Source organism: Myiozetetes cayanensis, unplaced genomic scaffold, assembly GCF_022539395.1.
Source record: "Myiozetetes cayanensis isolate MyiCay16 unplaced genomic scaffold, myiCay2020 scf3, whole genome shotgun sequence".
Classification (NCBI taxonomy): Eukaryota; Metazoa; Chordata; class Aves; order Passeriformes; family Tyrannidae; genus Myiozetetes; species Myiozetetes cayanensis.
In genome coordinates, this window is record NW_026087521.1 from 71,273,712 (window position 1) to 71,281,100 (window position 7,389).

A 7,389-nucleotide genomic window follows, 5' to 3' on the forward strand; every position below is an offset into this window, starting at 1 on the left:
CAAACCAAAAGGGACAGCAGCTATGAAAATCTCCCAAAAGAGGTTACTAGTGATGCAAACCAACCAGTAATGAAGGGGCTCTGGTCGCCAGGGAGCTTTTGCCCCATCTCCTGTCATCACCCTCTCCCTGCTCCATGGGTGCTGTGGCAAAGGAGTGTGGATGTGGTGAGGGGCCTGGGCATCCCCTGGGACTGTGGGGCAGGCATGTGTTCATGTATGTCTGTCTCGAATTGAGATATACTCAAGTTAAACAGATATAGTTGTTTTTCCTTTTTTTTTTGCTTCTCGCCTCCCCCCCAACCAGGGGTGCAGCTGTGCATCAGTGGAGTGCCTCTGCCCTGTGGCCTCTGCAGAGGGGACAGCTCTGCCTCCTGCCTGTTCCCCACTGCTCCTGCACTCTGCTGTCACTGAGGAGTGGGATTTGAGGTAACCTCTCTGGACTCCCTCCATTTCCCAGCTGTGCCTGGCTGTGTGTACTCTCCTGTCTTAATAAACCTGCTGATCCACAGGTCCACCACAAGCAAAGGGCGCGAGATTATTTGCTGTTGAGGTGCTGTAGGATTCTGTGGGTCTCCATTCTCAGGTCTCTGGGGGCGGTCCTCTGGCTCTTGGAGAAGAGTGTGTTGCAGTGGCAGGTGACACATTGTGTGGTGGGCTGCCACAGCCGATGTCCCTGCAGTGGAAGAGGCCAGCTCATAGCCCAGCTGAACCAAGCTGACCTGGGTGGGTGCTCGTGGCGGGTTTGCTGCGCTGCACTGGCAGGGGCTGCCCCACAGCCTCTTGGCAGCTTGGCACCTGCCAGCCGGCTCTGTGTAGGAGCACGGAGCAACAAACCTTGTGGTTTAGCATTCCCTACCCGCAAAGACAGGTTGTGCCAGTTCAGGCTTTTATATACCTGGCCGTCCTACTGTGCCTAGAGCTGTTTGGAGGAGCCAGCAGGGAGGAACATGAGTTTCATTCCAATTTTATCCTTGGCCTCACATCTGAGACTTCAAGCAAGGATTCCAGCCGTGGGCAGACGCCCCATTTTGAGTGCTCCAGACGCTACTCCCACAAACACCAAGCAGTCCTTTACGTGGAGGCCAAAAATCCAACTGTTGCCTGATAAAGCCTTTCTGTCATGACTGGCTCTACCCAGATTGAAACTGGGGATCTACAACCTGCTGCTACCTGGGCAGGTTGGAAGAGCTCTGAAGGCAGATGGCTGTGTCCCAGCAGGCACAGTTGCAGCTGTGGTCCTCACTTTCTTTGAGGAGAGAAGCTGTAGGTCTGGGACTGACCATACTGTGAATTTTTCCTGCCAGATGTGAAGCCTGGAGTTGATGCTGTAAGCTTGGTAACCTGGTACACCACAAACTTTACCCCCATTCCCCACCCCCCCAGAACAAAGTGATAAATTGTTCCCATCTGAGCTGCTGGCTTCCTGATATATATATTTTATTCTAGCTGGGGACTGGGGATCAGAAGGGAGGACACATGCATATGCAGCTGGATATAGCCATTTATTTACTTTTATTAGTGGATTAGTGGAAGAGAGACCTCTACTGGCTCAGCTGACAGAGCTGCTGCCGTACCTCGGCCACTCGACCGACCACAGCTCATGGGATTTCTCTCTCACCTTCCCTTCACCTACTTGGGAAATTTCCTTCTAGTTCCTTTAGGAGGAGATGAATCTTGGGCACTGAAGCATAGTAGAGAATTAGAGTCCTATTGGCAATGGAGGACAAGGCAGCAGGGTGTTTTCATCTACTCCACTGATTCCAGTTGCGTTTTATTCTCTGTGTTCTACCTCCAAGCTTGTTGTGTAGCACTGCAATGATCCTCATCAGAAATCATCTCTTTTGTGTCAAGGCTGTTTAGCCTCTGCTGTCAGTGGGATAGATGTTGACTCCTGCCTGGGCCATGCCAGAGGCTGGTAGTCAGTGGAGGCTTCTCTTCCTGGCTTGGGAAAAAGTTACTATACAGTGTTATTTTCTAGTAAAGCTATCTTTATCCGAGCCCAAGTAATGCAAAAGAAGGCTTGGTGTTTGCAAACAGGTGGAGCTGGGTGAGCCAGCAGTGTAAGACCATTAAGTCCTGAGCTGCCAGTCTGGCTGGAACAGAGGCAGTAGTTTCACTGCTGAGTAGAGCTACAAAGCTGATCAAGGGACTGGAGCATCTCTCTTATGAGGAAAGGCTGAGGGAACGGCCTGTTCAGCCTTGAAAAGAGATGACTAAGAAGGGGCCTCGTGAATGTCTGCAAGTATCTGAAGGAGGAAGATTGAGCCAGGCTCTTCTCAGTGATGCCCAGCAATAGGACAAGAGGCAGCGGGCAGAGACTGATGCACAGGAAATTCCACCTGAACATAAGGAATTAACTGTGCAGTGATTGCACACTGGAACAGGTTGGACATAATCCTGTACCATGTGCTTTGGGATGACCCTGCTTGAGCAAGGAGGTTGGACCAGATGATCCACTGTGGTCCCTTCCAACCTGACCCATTCTGTGATTCTGTGATTCTGAGTATTGCTGGAATGCTGGCTTAGGCATCCCCTTCCTTCCTCATCCATCCCACTCACTCCTGCCCCTGGCATTGCTGGTGATTTCCCACCTCGCCTTCTTTGTTGTTGCTCTGCTTGTTGTTATTTTTTTTGCCCCAGATGGATCCATTTCTGGTCTGATTCATCACTCAGCTGGCACTAACAACCTGGCCAGCACAGTGGGTGGGAATGAGCAAGCTGACAGCACTACCATAAAATCACGGCCTGTGGGCTGGTAGTCTTGCTTGTTCTTTGCAGTAAAGCAGCAATTAAAGCCTTGTGTGGGACAACTGCTGTCCATCTTATGGTTATGAAGTTTGCTAGAAGGTGCTGGGCAGCCTCTGGTACTGCAGCCCAGGGCTCTGCCTTCTAGCTTTCTCCTCACATCTCTGGCCATCAAAAGCTGCTCCACAAATGATCTGAGAGCTGCTTAGCTGGGGAAACAGAGGTTGGTGTCAATGGCCTGAAGTTTCTGCATTGTTGGCCAGGGGATCTCAGTCCCAGAGGTATTCTAGAGAGATCTGCTGGGTCACAGTTTGTTTTTTGTAGGAAATTGGTCTGTGGTCTGTGCACAGTATGAGGTCATGATAAAGGGGAGAGGATGCTGCAAGCAGGCAGCCATTTAGAGTCCCCCAGGGTGATGGACCTATGAGAAAGTACAAGCTCTAGCTGCCACCTGGTGTGACAGCCCTTCCTCTTGTAAGTCTTGGACAGCCTGGGGTAGTAGGTACTGTCACTGTACCTGTACCAACAGATCTCTGTAGCAAAAGCACTTGTTTTCTTTCAAAAGAAGTTGCTCTGTGACCACCTTTTACATCTTTTCCTTTCACCTTACCCACCTGTAGCCCTTCTCCAGTCACTGAGTGGTGAGAACACCACTATTTTGCAGACATTAATTACCTCTTCTGCCTGTGGGTAAGAAAAAAAAAAAGTGAAATATTCACTAGGCATTGTCTAGAAATCTTTTGGGCAGGAGCTAGAACGTTGTTCTGAGATGAGTTTTCCAGATGCTAAGAAACTGAAGACAATGATTTTTTTTTCCCTTTTCTTTCCTCCTTCTTGTCTCCTTCCAGGTGTTTGAGATCCCCCATGGAAAGAAAAGCGTGACAGACCTGATCAGTTCACGTCCTAGCATGTGGAAGTCTCCAAGATCAGCTAACCTCACTGCAGCAGGTAAAGTCCTCTACTATATTAATTTAAAATCTAACCTAAAAGCATACCTCTAATTTCTACAGCTTACTGCATCACTCACCTCACTCATGCTATTTACTACTCCATCTAATCTGCTTTTGCACTGTTCCATTTGTTTGAAATTGCTTTGTTGCCACCCCATCATGTCCTTCCCACCTGCCACTCTCACCTTAAAGTGCTGTTCTGGTCTGGAAACAGTGATGCTGATGGTATTTTATTTAGCTAATCTGTTCAGCACAAAAAAGAAAGAGGGTCTCTGGTTCTTCTACTGCATAGCAATGAAGCAGTTTGCATTCCCATCATTCGTACTCAGTGTGGGAGATGGGCATGAGGAGGAAGAGGAAGAGCATCACCAAAGATTTGTGAAGACCTTGGAAGAGTCCACTGAAAATGAAGATATTGTTTAAATATAATAAAGACATTTAAAAACTGAATACTTTGTTAACTGAATTTTAATATTGTTAATATTAAGTTCTTATGTTGCGCCCCATAATCCTCATAGAAATCCCGATAAATTGTTAGTCCCTTCCTTCCTGTTCCCCCATTGGTTGAAAAATGCTATGCTGTAATTATTTCTTTTATGGTTAAGACCCTTTCCCTTTTTCCATATGTGGTTGTGACCCCTCCCCTAGTTGCCTTATTTGGGCAAAGCCCCTCCTTCCCTTTCCATATTTGGTATGTTCACGCCCATTCTTCTAGAAAATTCCCTGCTTCCCCTATATAAGGGGGAGGCCCTTTTAATGAAGGTTTCATTCTGGTTCGACCTACGATCCCATCTCGAACCTCCCTGAGTGAACATCCCCATCTCCCCAGACGAGCTGTCATAAATGGCGCCCAGGCACGGGGAAGGATTGCAGGTTCCTCGCATCGAGGAAACTCTCCTGCCCACCTGGGCACAGGTGCTGGGGCCCAGAGAGCAGCATTCCAGCAGCTCCCCGGCTGGCTGGAAGGTATCGCACCTAGAGATGGGCTGACCTGTGCACACAAGAGAAGAGGTGAGCGGCTGGGGAAAATCTGTTTTACCTGTGATCTCCCCCTACCCACCCTGAATTACAAATAGAATTATGGGAACTCGCCTGTCTTAATATGTAATTACTCGACATGGCCGTGGCATTGACAAAACTTCATTAAAAGTGTTAGCAAAGTGGATTTCAGAAAATGAAAAAAAATAGTCCTTGAGGAGTTATATGTGGATGAGTGGGACGAAATTGGACACAAGCTGTGGAAAGAAAGCGATCGAGGGGAGAAAAATGCTATCAAATTGCTGGTCACATGGAGGGTGATCTTAATTATATTACAGAGGAAGGAAAATAGTATTCAAAAAGCAAAAAAGTCCCTGTCCTTACAAAAAAGTCATACTACGGCCAGACAACAACATGGCAGCCAGACAAGCCCCTCAGGCAGAAGTCTTTTGTCGGTCCAAGATGGCGAGCGAGGGGGTGGTGAAGAAAATGGCGGGAGGACCCACAGTCAGCAAAGTGACAAAGTGGGAAAGGGTGGGAAAATTAACAGTTTACAAAATAGCGTGGAGAGGGGAGGCGGGGAAACTAACCAACGTGTGGTCAAGGTGGGTGGTACTACAAACCTGTCTGGGTTAGAAAAGAGAAACATTTTTATGGTAAATGAAACATATTTGGTAGGAGAAAGCACTGGGAGATAATAAATACGCAGCACAGAGCTGTTGTTTGGGGAAGCCTTTTTTGGGGTGAAGCTGCACCGTCATGATGATTTACAAGTAAGCTTAGAATAAGAGTGCTTTGTGCTTGCTCTATAGTTTGTCTCTTCGTTGGCCAAAGAGTTCAGTGCGCTGAATTCCTTTCTGTAGATTCTGTGTGCCTTAAAAAAAAAATAATTGTTTGGTGAAACAACGTTTTGTAAATGTGGAGAAATTACGGAGGGTGAAACTGAAATAGAAATTATTATTTTGTCTGATGAGAGGAAAAAGTGTGATTCAGGAATCCCGTGGCAACTATTAGACCTTTCCTGGTACAAATCTCAGGGCTGAGGATGCTGCCATGCTCCTTGGAAAAGCTCTGTAAACCAAAATATGGTCTGTTCCTCTTGGCCCACTGAGCCTATGACCCTTGGTAGGGATGAGATTTCGTTAGGGCATTTAGTTGCAGACCATGGGTCTTGAGTAACCATTTGGGAATGCAGTTGCCATTTTAGCTACACTGTAAGAAAGGGTAAGAGTGTACAGGGAGAGAGAAGATGGGACCACCTGAATTTGAAAGTCTCTGATCAAATGCAGATTTCTTGAGGGGACAGTGAATGAAACCAGGGCAGAGCAGTTAGAAAATCCCATGAGGCATAAATAGTAGCTTTTGTTTGTTTGCATTGGTTTTGAAGCCCGATAAATGTCAAGTTTTCTCATATATGATAAACCCTTTTTCAGTCATGTGAAACAGCACACGGGAGGATGGAGTTTTTCCAGGCTGCCAGAGTGTCTCTCTCTGTCTGGAGAGAGACAGTTTATTGTCATGTATGACCTTTCAGTAATATGTGATGGTAACCCAGAGTGGCAATCTCAAAAGACTAAAAGAAACTGAGGATATCAGATTTATGCTGAAGAATCTGAATATGGTTTTCTGCCTTTTACATGAGCCACAAAAAATTTCACATTTCTTCAGTCAAACGAGGGGGAAAAACCAATTTTCACTTTTTCATTAGTACCCCAGCAGAGGCTGGAGGTCTGTAATTTTACAGGAATACTCAGAATTGACAGATGGCCATTGATGTTTTTTGTGGGATCTCAGTGGAGGTAGATAATACTCCATCTTTAATCTGCACTGAAACGAACTTTTCCAAAGGAAGCGTAAAGGTTTTCCTTCTTTGAGAAAAGTTACAAACAACCCATTCCCCCCACCTCTTCCCTCTTTGCTCTGCAATTGCTCTGCAGTCTGGGCCAGGGCCCCTCTAAAGATTTGCAGGAACTCAGGCCAAGGCTGGGTGGGCCACTGATTCTCCACTTCGCCTCAATTTGTTGCCTCTTTGAAGAGCAGCTGTTGCTTTTGAAGTGAACTTTTCTGGACAAATGAGGATCAGCGGATAGGGTGAGATTTTGGCTGCGGATGGGCAGCAGCAAATTCCGTTCACAGAGGGGACTCTGCTGGCAGAAGACTTGCAAGGTTCAGCTGCTCCACCAGCCACTTCTCGCTGAAAATACAAAACAAGTGGGGGTGAAGCAGAGGCATAGCAGAGCTGCTGTGTGTTAACCTCCTCCTGGCCTGGAGCTCAGGTGAATGCAGTTTCAAGCTCAGGCTAATCCACCTCCAGTGTAGGATGGGGTGATGTGTTGCACAGGTTTTGTCTGGGTTACAGAGACCTTGCTGTGCAGGGCTGAGTCATCCCAGAGAAGCACCGAGTGCTGCAAATGCTCAAATGTCTTTGTATTGCCCTTTCTGCCACCTTTTGTTCCTAGTGGTTTTCCCCATACCCAGTATATCTTTTTATCCTCTGCAATGTCTTTGTTTTCTCTACACTTCTCACCCAGACTGAACCTTACCTCTGAATCCAAAACCACTCTGGCTGGTGCTTTGTGCAGCTAATATTCAGGGTTATTACCTGATTCTCCTGAGGATCAGATATCTGCACTTGACTGTGTCAGGGAAAGTGTCACTCTCTTATTTAGTTTGGTAGGATCACGGCTCTATAATATAAACTGCCAGGCAGGTTTGG

At 47.0% G+C, this 7,389-nt stretch overlaps 1 long non-coding RNA gene across 1 annotated transcript; it reads left to right on the top strand.

Annotated features, from left to right (window-relative positions):
- The first annotated feature begins 287 nt into the window (after window positions 1–287).
- LOC126645001 (uncharacterized) lies at window positions 288–4,125 on the top strand. The gene is made up of 3 exons (XR_007630057.1): window positions 288–426; window positions 3,594–3,693; window positions 4,025–4,125. It is a non-coding gene; the product is annotated as an uncharacterized LOC126645001 (long non-coding RNA).
- The last annotated feature ends 3,264 nt before the right edge of the window (window positions 4,126–7,389 follow it).